The 12,332-nt window shown below is 49.1% G+C and overlaps 1 long non-coding RNA gene across 1 annotated transcript in view; it reads left to right on the top strand.

Annotated features, from left to right (window-relative positions):
• The window catches only part of LOC129647052 (uncharacterized), a 152,842-nt gene extending 141,744 nt beyond the window's left edge, over positions 1–11,098 (top strand). The window contains exon 5 of the long non-coding RNA XR_008712254.1: positions 10,392–11,098. This is a non-coding gene — a long non-coding RNA (uncharacterized LOC129647052). The remainder of the gene's footprint in view (positions 1–10,391) is intronic.
• Positions 11,099–12,332: the final 1,234 nt, after the last annotated feature.

The following is a 12,332-nucleotide window of genomic DNA, read 5'->3' as shown; positions in this document are numbered from 1 at the left end:
TCAGTTCCTTCCCATCCTGTGCTCTTTCCTGCCTCTTTGCATATGCTCACTCCTCAACCTGGAACATATTTTTCTCATGCTCTTCACTCAGGGCAATGAGCAGGGCAACACCTGCCCCTCCTCGGGACTGCAACGCACACTTTCTCGGGGATGCTCCTTTTTGCCTCCTCTCTAAATTAGGTCCCTTGGTTTTACTGTCTTGCAACACTCTGTTTTTTCCACCTTGCACAATCTGCTGTGGTGATTTCACGTGTGTATGAGGTTTGGTTTTTCTGGGAGTCTGTCTCCCTCTGAGAATGTCAGCTGTGTAAGGACAGGCACCCTGTCTGCTCTGCCCACCATCATATCCCTGGTTCCCTGCCCAGTGCCCAGCACACAACGGGCACTTGATGCAACAGTTCCAGTTAAACAAATGAAGATGTTTCCTGCCATGTCCCCAGGCTGCCCGAATCCGCCCTTTCCAGGCCTGAGCTAGAAAGAGCCCAGGAGAAGCAATCTTCCCCCGAAGCAGTTGTCAACCAGGAGGAGTTCTAGAGCTCCTGTCAGATCTCTAATCTCACTTAGCTCAGCCCTCAGGACATTTAAACCTTGATTTCATCATCTGTGAAAAAGCAGGGTAACTTGGGCTGCCTCTTAGGCTGGAGGTGAGATGTGGCAAAGTTTGGAAGGACCTGGAAGAGTGAGGATATAAATGAAATGCTGCTTCTTCCCCTTTTACAAAAGTTCTTGATGGCTCTGGGGGTGACAGTTCTCCTATTGCACAGACGAGGATGCTGAGGACCAAAGAAGTTAAGCAGTTGGTCCAAGAGCACAGCAGCGGAGCTGGGCAGGAGATGGATGCTCTGCGTGTCGTGTGAAATCTGGCTGCTTCCTCCACCAGGCAGTCATCAGGGGCTGGTCCTCCTTCTGAAGAGCTGGGCCCTAGAAGGCCCTCCTGTGCTCCCAGGACCCAAGAGGAAGCAGGAGGAGCCCCTTTGATTCCCAAAGAGCAACCCTCCTGTCTCCCTCTCATGCCATGGGTCCAGGTCCTTCTCGCAGCTTCCCGGAGGCAGCACCATGGCCATCTCTGCAGAGCCGGTCCTAGATGACGAGGTTCTCTTCTTCCTGGGACCCCTGGGACACTGCTCAGCAACTGACCTATATTAATTGCAAGTGCTATTCGCTGTCTTGGTCCCCTCCCACCCAGCACGCGACCCCACCCTGCACAAACACCTCGATCCATCCAAGGACGTTGTAAAAATAAAATGATCACAACCTGGCCCTCTGGGAACCTCAGCTTTACAGCGTGTCCTGCTCCAAAGCGAACAGCATTTACAACCCAGTTTGAGGGAGAAAAAAAAAGGAGAAAACGCAGGGAGGAGCTGGGAGGGGAAGAGAGGGAGACAGAGGTTCACACATTTAAAAGAGTGAGAGTGGATGAAATGAGAAAGATGGATGAGAAATGGGCAAGGAAAAGGAAAGAGGCCAAAACAGGGCAGAGAAGACAAATTAGCAAAAGAGATCCGGGGGAGGTAACAGGGTTAGAGGGACTAAAATGTGGAAAAGAACAAATGGAAGTCTTAGAAACAACAGTAAATGGATAGAACAGAGAAGAGAGAAAGTCCTGGAAGAAAGCTGGTGAAAGAGGAAGAATGGGGTGAAGGGGACAAAGAAATAAAAAGTGAATGACATAGACCACCTGGGAAACAGAATTGGCTGTTTGTTGAACATGGAAACAGAGAACACGAAACAGAACAAGAGTACACAAAACCTCAGGGCTGGAGAGTGGTTGACAAGAGGGGAAGCAGGTTTTCAGTTAGAGCACAATTGCATCCAAGCTGATAGGGGTGAGGTAGGTGAGCTCTGTTCTATGTGGTTACAGGGGAGTTCAGTTCCTCTGTCTGGTGGTTCTACCATCCTGGAAAACAGGCTGGCAGACTAGGACCTGCTTTTGTGAATAAAGTTTTATTGGGACACAACCACACCATTAGTTACATAGCTGCCATAGAGACTGGTTGGTCCACAAAACTTAAAATGCTTGTCCTCTAGTCTTCATGGAAAACATTTGCTGATTCTTGCTCTGGGGTTTTGTAGGCCTATGATGAGAATGGGGAAGATTTGTGGGGAGATTTCAACAGGCTGGGCCTGGAAGTGCTGCACCTCGCCTTCTCCCACTTTCCACTGGTTACAGTCACGTGACCCCTCCGAGTTGCAAGGAGGCTGGGAAATGTAGTCTTTCTGGTGCTCAGGAGGAAGATGAAGCAGGGTGGGTTTGGCACACAGCTTTGTGTCTCTTTTCCTCCTCGGCTTTGTTCCCTGCATGAATCTCTCTCCATGGCCCCATTCTCCCATGAGATGATAAGTTCTCTGAGGGCTGGGACAGCGTCTGTGCATAGCACAGAATAGATGTTCTAGAGACAGTTAGTGAAGAAAGGAATGAACCTGTCTTTCTTGCATGCTCCTGGAGCTCTTTGTAAATACCTCTGATCTGGCACTGACATCACTGTGTTTTACTCATTCTGCGCCTGTTTCCCCACTCAGATTCCTCTCTCTACTCCAGTTTATTTTCCAGCATCTCCTGTACAGGAACCCTGTGCTGGGCCCTGGACATGTCTTTGTGAACAAAACAGACCCAGCCTATGTCCTCAGGGAGCTTGCAGTTGAGTGAAAGAGACCAGAAATGAGCAGAGAATCAGAGAATTACAATCATGCAACTAAATTTAAGGTGACACCATTATTAAATGCCCTGAAAGAAGAGGTGAAGTAGCTGCTCTGAGCACATCTCAGGGAGAGATTTGATATCATCCAGTGGTCAGGGAGGGCTTCCCTGAGGAGGTGACGTTTGGGCTGTAACCTGACACACGTTAGCCAGGTAGAAGAAGGATGAGCAGAGGAGTGTGCCAGGCAGGGGAAACAGCCTGGGCAAAGGCCCTGAGATCAGAGAGAGCTTTATGTCAGTCAAGACAAAACAAAATGGCATTAGTATTACTATAGCTCAGTACCCACTCTGTGCCAGGCACTGTATTAAGCATTTTACATGTATTATGTCAGTTAGTTTGCACAACACCATGAAAGGAATATTCGCAAATTGCAGAAGCCATGAATGCCCTGCCCAGATAGCTTCTGCCTACCCCAGGGGACCCGTGAGGACAGTTCACATACTTGCTGGTAGCTTCTGTTGGCTGGACGTGCCAGAGTCTGCACTTCCCAGGACAGCCCTCACCAACAACTGATGGGAATTGGAGGATAAATATCCCAGCTCCTCTCCCTTGGCGGGTATTTCCGAGGCAGCTGGAGACTGACTCTCAGAGGCTCTCAGGCGACTCGGAGGGCCCATGCCACAGGGTACCCCCATCAGTGTGCACTTCCTCAGCGTTGCTCCCTCCTCCTCTCACTGCCTCCCCCACACCGTGTTTCTGAGTTCACCTTGAAAATAAGTACTTGCTCCTGAACATTAGTCTCTGTGGCTGTTATTGGATTAACCAAAACTAAGACACTATTAAGTAGTCCATTTAATAGATGAAGAAACTGAGGCACATAAGAGTTGCAAACACAGAACTGAAAGAGGGTCTTTGAAACTGAAACACAAACAGCGTGGTGTGTGTGTATGTGTATGTGTCTGAGATGGGATATGATGGGACAAGTGAGACAGGTGTGTAGGCTAGGATAGGGATTTGGGTCATTAACTTAGGGACATAGGAGGACTTCAAAGGGCTTTATGCAGATTGGTGACATGTTCTGATTGATGCTGGGACTGTATCACCATGGTGCTGGAGGCCAATCAGGTTTAGAGGGGCTCCAGCGGATGTCAGGGCAAGGGTGGGGGCTCTGGTGGTCATTCTGGGGCACTGAGTTCTCTCATGGGTCTCTGGAGCTCTGGGGGACCACTTGAAGGCCAGGGAGTATCGGGGCCTCAGAGAGGGCTCTGTTGCCTGCCCCTAGTCTGCAGCATTCATCTCAGGGGGAACAACACACTTAGTGTCTCAACTCCACACTCCCCATTCCCTTTCCCACCCACTCAGGTCACAGAGTCCCTCCTTGCCCCCACCCCCGGGACCTCCGTTGGGGAGGGTTTGGGCTGGAGCCCGGCACCCCTACAACCCAGCCAGGGCTGGCAGCTGCGGTGGAAAGGCCAGCCAGGCCTCCTGACTGGGCAGGCCCCGGAGGCCAGCACGTGGCCAGCCTGGTGCTGGCTGTTTCTGCCCCAGTGCCCTGTGCGGCCCGAGCCTGGCTGAGCAGATGGTGAGCGTGGTCTGAATGGGGTTGGAGGGTCTGCTGGTCCCATTTTGTTCATCTTTGCCTCCCCTGGGCCCCGCTGCCCTTGCTACTGTCCCGGAGAAGGCAACAAGCTTGGCTGGCCAGGGGCACCGTGCAGCAGAGTGAGGTGTGAGGCGACATGGGCCAGGCGCCCAGCAGTGCTGGGTATGTGGGACGTGGATCCCGGGGGCTCTGGGGCAGCTGACACAGGACTGGAGGGTGGGAGGGTGTCAGGAGAGAATGGGGGAGGGGTGCAGGCCACCCTAGGGGAGTGCCTGACCGCACAGGGAGGCCCTCACTGGGTGGCCTGTGGTGGCAGCAGGAGCTCCCTCGGGGAAGTCAAGGGAACTCACATTTGAAGCCTTTCTGTGCGCCCGGTCCTGTCAATGTGACCTTGGGCTATTATCTGTCCCCCAACCCCTACCACTTCCTAACCCCTACCTCATCCTCCCTGGGGGGCCTTTCTCCAACTCCCAAAGCCCACAGTGTTTTTTTTTTTTTTTTTAAGGTTTTATTTTGTATTGGGGAAGTGGGTGGCCATTCCCTTCTCCAGGAGATCGTCCTGATCCAGGGATCGAACCTGGGTCTCCTGAGGGCAGATTCTTTACCATCTGTGTCATCAGGGAAGCCTGTATTGGGGTATAGCTGATTAACAATCTGCAGTGTTTATTATGTGGATCAATTTCTCCAAGACTGCTGGCTGTCCTCGAACATTCCTAGCCACGGTGTCCTTCCCGGGTACCTGCTTACCCACCTGGCCTGCTTCTTAGTGACCAAAAGAGCACAGGTTCTAGGTGTGTTCCACTTTCTGACTGAACTTGAGTCATGGGCTTTACCTCTCTGAGCCTGTTTTCTCACGTGTAAAATAAGCCAGGTGAGAAGACTCTTGACAGCGACTCCCTTGGACAGCAAGGAAATCAAACCAGTCAATCCCAAAGGAAATCAATCCTGAATACTCATCGGAAGGACTGATACTGAAGCTCCAATACTTTGGCCACCTGATGCTAAGAACTGACTCATTGGAAAAGATCCTGATGCTGGAAAAGATTGAAGGCAGGAGGAGAAGGGGACGGCAGAGGATGAGATGGTTGGACAGCATCATCAACTCAATGGACATGAATTTGAGCAAGCTCCGGGAGACAGCGAAGGACAGAGAAGCCTGGCGTGCTGCAGTCCTTGGGGTCACAAAGAGTTGGGAATGACTGAGTGAACAACAACAACAACAAAAATAAGCCAAAACACGCCCACCAGAAAAGGTGGTGGTGAGGGTTAAGAGAGATGAAGAATAGGAGAGGCCAGGCACAGGGGAGGTGCTAGGGAGGGGCTCCTCTGCCTCCCCCACCCCAGGTTGACAGTGGGGCTGGGATGAGCATTTCACCTCCCTGGGCCTTGGTGTCCTCAGCCCTCAAATGGGCACACTCTGCCCGTTGGGGGGCTATATGGTATGTAGGCTGTCTGTGGCTGCGCACTGCTCGGCTGTGGGGCAGGACATCCAATTCCTGTATTATCTTTCCATCCATGCAGTAGGAGCTTCAGGCAAAGGAAGGTGCCTCTCCACCCTGCCCAATTATAGTCTGGGGGTCTTGGAATCTCTCCTGCTCCACATGGTTCTCTCTCTCTCTGTTTTTCACTCCCACTGGAGGCCTCTCTCAGGCCTGATTTTGCAGCCTGTAGATGGGCCTGGTGATGGGTCCATCCTGTGCAGAGCCCCACGACTGCCCAGGCCAAAAGGAAAGAGTGGGCACCCCCGCCTTAGCTCAAGGCCCATATCTGAACATCTGTTCCCCTATATCTGGTATCCTCCCACTCTCTTAGGGGTGAGAGTCCCCTCACGTGGAAACCTTGGGAGAGTGAGGGCCAAGAAGGAAGCTTTGCTGAGAAGGGCTAAGGGACTGGAACTGCTACTCCTCTCTGCCTCAGGACATTTGAACATGCTGCTCCCGCTGGTTGACATGCAATTTCCCTGTTTCACACAAAACTCCTACCCCTTCATATCTCTTCATATTTCAACAGAGGGGTTTTTGCCAGACAACCTTCTCCCCAATCTAAAATAAGCCTCCTTTGCAGTCTTGTTCAGAGGGCTCCAGTCTTTTCCTTCAAGCAGCTTTTACAACTTGTTTGTTAATTTGCTTAGTCTCTCTCTACCCTACTAGATTGTACGCTTCATGAGGTGAGCCTCATGTTTCCTGTTCAAACTTTAAAAAAATGTTCACTTTTATTTAATTATTTGGCTACACAGGGTCTTAGCTGCAGCATGTGGGATCTTTGGTGGCAGCATGTGAACTCTTAATTGTGGCATGTGGGATCTAGTTCCTTGACTAGGGATTGAACCCCAGCCCTCTGCATTGGGAGTCTTAGCCACTGGACCACAGGGAAGTCTTCCTGTTCAGCCTTGAAGATCCTGCACCTAAAACAGGGCTTGGCATGTGGTTGGTGCTCAAAAGACCAGGGCTGATTGAGATGCAGCCACTCTGTGTCCAGAGTGTGTTGTTGAGCCCTTCTTCCCTGCCTGCTGGACAAGGAGAGCCTAAGAAGTTAAAACAGTGAAGACTCTTAGGGATAATTAGTCCAACCTTGTCATTACAGAAGCTTCTGGGGCAAAGGCCCTCTCAGTGAGAGAAAGAGGTGGACTTGAACCTGGGTCTCCTGGTGCCTCATCCATTCTCTATCCACTATTCTCTGGGTCATGGCAAACCACTTCCCAGGGGTTATTTACAGGGGACCCAGGCTTCCCAGCCCCAGAGCTTCTTTGGATGAAGCGTGGAGGGCAGCAGACTCAACTTCTTGTGATGACTCAGGATGGGGACCTTGTGTGCATGCTAAGTCACTTCTGTTGTGTCTGACTCTTTGTGACCCCATGGACTGTATCCCTTCAGGCTCCTCTGTCCAGGGGATTTCCCAGGCAAAAATACTGGAGTGGGTTGTCATTTCCTTCTCCAGGAGATCTTCCCAACCCAGGGATCGAATTTGCATCTCTTACATCTCCTGCATTGGCAGGTGGATTCTTTATCGCTAGTGTCACCGAATGGGGACCATGCAGCCACAATAACAGTAAAGCCTGAACAGGGATTGTCCCAACATGGGCTAAGCATTTCAGAAATTCCTTAGCAACCATTCAAGGGAGGTGATGTTATAGGGCCCGGAGCAGTGAAGTGACTTGCTCAAAGTTGTTCTGTGACAAGCAGCCTGAGTGGAGACCTGAACCCAGATATGTTTGACTCCAGAGCCTAGAACGCCGTGGGCAGGTGCCTGGCCCCATGCTCTGCTTCTGGGAGTTGTTACCACCTTCTGCCTGTTAGAATAGGGAGCTGTTAGAACAGCTGAAGGGAGCTGGCTGGGAGGGACCCGAGCTTCCCCAAGGTGTATCCTGAGATTCACAGGTCCCTGAAAGCAGATATGGATGTCCCTAGAAAGCTGCATTCAGAACCAAGGTCACAGGCCTATTGTGTCCTCCGCGGTGAAACTGGAAGATTGCCTCGTCCTCCTGGGTTGCCTTGTGTGAAGGTCAGGTGAGAGGAAACAGTTTTGAAGGGGACTTGGGGGATCCTGACACCAAGAGGGCCTCACAGGGCTGTCTCCCCGCCAGGCCCTCCTCTTGGCTCCTTAGCCCTGGCACATTTGGGAAAGGGAGCTGCTGTTGGAGTCTGGGGTGAGGCATGGGGTAAACAAGGCTCACAGATTCTGAGAAGGCAGCCCAAGACCATGGAAAGAGGCCTGAGTGGAGGGAAGGCAGGTTCAAGACGTGATTCCTACCAGCCAGGAGTCATGTTACATTCATGTAAAGTTGGGTACAAAGCATTTGCTTCACAGAGTGGGAACACAAAATAAGATGGTGATGTGTGTGAACTGCCAATATGTTATTCATAAAGCTGCTTCTTGATCTTTGCTTGAAAACATCCTTTGATACCAGCAAGAATCCACCATAGTCTGGATCCCGAGTGCTCTTAATTTAAATACCATCTTAGGACTTCCCCGGTGGTTCAGTGGTTAAGCATCCTCAGGGGACACGGTTCAACCCCTGGCCAGGGAACTAAGATCCCAAATGCCCTGGGGCAACCAAGCCAGTAGGTCACAGATGCAACAAAGTTCTCTTATGCCAAAACTAAGACCTCACACAGCCAATAAATAAGTAAATATTTTAAAAACTAGAAAAAATAAAATAAACACTATCTTACAAATGAAACAGAACCCCAGGAAGTTCTGAACCATGAACCTGCCACAGTCCTGATGTTAGGCTGCTCCATGCTGACAGTTGAAATGGCTTTGTCACTGGAGCTTGGCTAGCACTGACCCTTGAACAAGTCCTTCTTTGAGGGCGTGTACTCCATGTGGGAAGAGCACAGTGCAAACAGGAAGGGGCGAGCCAAAGGCAAGCAGAGCATCATGACCTCTGCCTACAAAGCAAACCTCCAGTGTAACCCAGCCTGCAAGAGCCAGAAGCAGCCTGGTCTCCATTTTTGCATGTAGAGCCAGGCCTCAAATCTTAATTTTAGTTCCTCTTCTCAAACCTGAAATAGATTGTAGGTTTTAAGCAACAGCAAAAAAGGAGAAGCAGGGTAAGAGCCTACACTTCCTGGTCCTCCTCTGCCCTTAGCAAGGGCAAGAATAGAAAGTATTCCCCCTCCACCCTTTGGGGATGGAGATCCATGGCCCAAACTGAATTCCATAACCTTCAGAATGGGGTCCCTGGATTGTGCGCACAGCGGATGGAGCTCTTTCTTGGGATTTTCGGAAAATAGACAAGCACAGCTGGGCTGCAGTTTTGCTTTTTTTCCTTTTCCTTTTTTTTTTTTTTTTTTTTCCTGCTTTCAGCCGTGGCAGCCTGTTCCTGATTTCTCTGGAAAGGCAGCTCCTAATTAGAATGGATCGAAGAGTCTTTGCTCCAGCTTTGTTCTCAGTCTCGATGGAATCGTTGCTTTAGGACTTAATCTGCTGAGTCACTGGTGGGCTGGGACCCTTGCCTGCCTCCGCTGCTCTCAGGAGCAGGCGGGCTAGTCCCCAGGGACCACCAAGAGCACCGTCTGCATGCTCTCACTCCAGCCCTCTCCTCCTTTCCCCCTTTTTCTCCCCACCTGCTTTCTCCCCCCTTAATTTCCTTTCATTAACAACACAAGGCCTTCCAGGGTGCCAGTTCCTGCTGGTGGGAGTGTCAATTGGTACAATTTCTCTGGAGGGCAATTTGTCAAATGCTATTAAAAGCCTTAAAAATAATGCATAGGCTTTGACCTGGAAAGTCCCCTTCTAGGAATTTGTCCTGTAGAAATAATTGGACAGGGGTCCACGAATATGTGCAAAAAGATGTTGCCCTCCGTGGTTTTCATGAGTGACAACTTGGAGACCTGGTCTCCAGCTACAGGGGGTCATTAAAAAGGATCATGTGATAACCAACTGGCAAAGAACCCTTTGGAGCTAATTGGAGAAATTTGAATCCTGACTGGGCATTAGGTGCTTGTGAGGAATGACCGTTAATTCTGTCAAGTGTGATAATGACCTAGAGATTGGTTTAGAGACACACAGCAGGAGGGTAGGTATTTGGTTTAAACTGTTACAGCAATAATAAGGGGCTTCCCTAGTGGCTCAGACGGCAAAGAATCTGCCCACAATGCAGGAGACCTGGGTTCGATCTCTGGGTCAGGAAGATCCCCTGGATAAGAGAATGGCTTGTAAGGGGGGATAAGGATGAAGCAATGGAGGCAAAATCTTACAGGTTCTGAATCTGGTGGATGGGTAAATGAGTGTCCATTACACTGTTTTCTTTATTTTTGTGTCTAACGTTTTTATGATTTAAAAAGAAATAAAATGATCACATAAAACTGTATTTTTTTGGCCTGAAATGATGTCCACAAGATATTTTTAAGCGAAACGAGAAACATTTCAAATAGCATATACGGCATTATCACATTTCTGGTTTAAAAAAAAATGTATGTATTTTTATAAGCAAAGGGAAGAGGACGGAAGTACACACACCAGAATGTTAATGGTGGCTATTTCTGGATAGAAGGAGTTGGGAGTAATTTCCATTTTCTTCTTTATACTTTTTAGTAGTTTTGGACTTTTTTTTGCAGTAACCATACATTCCTTTTTTTTTTTTTTTTTAACAAGTCTTTACTGAATTTGTTACAATATTGCTTCTGTTTTATGGTTTGGTTTTTTAGCTTCAAGGAATGTGGGATCTTAGCTCCCGGACCAGGGATCGAACCTGCATCCTCTGCATTGTAAGGTGAAGTCTTAACCACCGGATCACCAGGTAAGTTCCATACATTACTTTCATGCTCATAAAAAAGCCATTAAAGAAACTTTGGAAATCACCTGTACTTTTTTTATCATGCCTTGTAGAAGGAGGTTTACAGATCGTAATCTGCACACAATAAGAGGTAAGGTTGATGCTATCATCCCCATTTGATAATAGGGAAACTAGCCAACAGAGAGGGTGCGTGCTGTGCCTACAGACACACAGCAGCAATTCTGATTCCACTCTTCTGAAACCAGTGCCCTTTCCACTAAACCGCAGATGCTTCTAGAGGACCCACGGCAGTATCCAATGTGCTTCCTGCCCCCTAGGAACTGACACTGTCTTTGTTCTCTTGGTCACTTGCCTCCATGCTCCATTCTGGAGGCACCCCGTCCACCCCTAGAACAGTTACATAATGGCTTTTTGTACAAAATAGTACAAAAATGCACTATTTTCCCCTTCACATCACAGGTAAAACTCAAACACTGGCTGTTCAATATTTTCTCCTAATGAGCCTTCCCAGTCCTCTTGCCTTTTTAGGATGGAAGTGAGCTCTCTGCTGCTGTCCTCTTCATATTTATCAGCTCTGTTTACTGGCAGAGCGGAAGAGTGAGCGGGCATCGTATACATAAATATCATAAAATCCACTGAGGGCTGGCAAGACTGAGTTCTTAATCCTGGCTCCATCACTAACTATTTGCAACCCAAAGAAGTCACTCTCTCTGCGTTTTCTCTGTCTCTAAAGTAAATAAAGGATAACACATTAAAAAAAAAATCAATTGGTGTTCTGAGGAAAAGGGGCGGGCATGGGGGAAGACAGCTCCAAGTTGGGCTGAAAATATGAAGTTTTTATTAATGCTGGAGGTAGATAAAGCCTTGTATCCATGTCTTCACCATCAGTTCTTGGCCAGAGTACTGGGACATCTCTGACTCAGTCTCCTTAAGAGTACTTCCTCTCCCACTCCCTCTTCCAGTTCCCCCAGGCTGATCTTTCTAAAGTGGAAATCCAGGTGAGTCAGCTGTGTTAAAAACCTTCCAGTTTCCCATTTCCTTCTGGAAGAAGTCCAACTTCTTGGGTCTGTGTACAAATGATCCATGCTCTTGCTCTGTCCTTCTCTCCAGCCTCTCACCTGCTGGGTGCCTCTCTCTCCTCTCTTGTGCTTCCCACACCATTCCACAAGGGGGACCCTGCTTCATGCCTCAGTGCCTTTGCATGTGTGCTTCCCTTTTTCCAGAATGCTCTTCCCTGGCTAGCATTGAGTGTTTCCCTGCAAGGTCCCTGGAAACACTTCTTGCCCATAAGACTTGAGCTTCTTGAAAGCACAGCCTCAGCCATCCCCAGTACACAACCCAGGGCCCTGCACTGAGATGGATCCAGGGATGGGATCCAGGTGCAGAACCAAAGGCTTCTCTCTGCAGCTTCAGGATGCACAAAACTCCTCCAAGAGATTTGGGTTGGCATGATTCTCAGCTCCCCTCCTGGGCTCCACTAAATTTGTGCTGATTTTTATCTCTGTTTGGGACTGGAAATTTTTAATTTTCAATATATCATTTTAAAATACATGTCCTGAGATTTCCCTAGTGATCCAGTGGTTAAGACTTCACGTTTCCATCTCATGGGGCAGGAGTTTGACCCCTGGTCAGGGAACTAACATCCCACAAGCCTTGGTGTAGCCAAAATGTTTAAAAAAAAAAAAGTAGAAACCTAAAAAAAGACACATTTTAGCATCAGAATGCTCCTGGGTGGCGGGGTCTCCTTTGCCTAGTTCTGGGGGTGGGGCTGGAGAGGGAGTGGTACCCATTCACCAACACCATCCACTCTCACTGCCTTCTCCTCTAAACGACTTGAGGTTCTAATGAAAAC

The sequence above is a fragment of the Bubalus kerabau genome, chromosome 1, assembly GCF_029407905.1.
Source record: "Bubalus kerabau isolate K-KA32 ecotype Philippines breed swamp buffalo chromosome 1, PCC_UOA_SB_1v2, whole genome shotgun sequence".
NCBI classification, from domain to species: domain Eukaryota; kingdom Metazoa; phylum Chordata; class Mammalia; order Artiodactyla; family Bovidae; genus Bubalus; species Bubalus kerabau.
The sequence above is the reverse complement of the archived record's forward strand: the minus strand, read 5'-3'. Positions and strand labels throughout refer to the sequence as shown.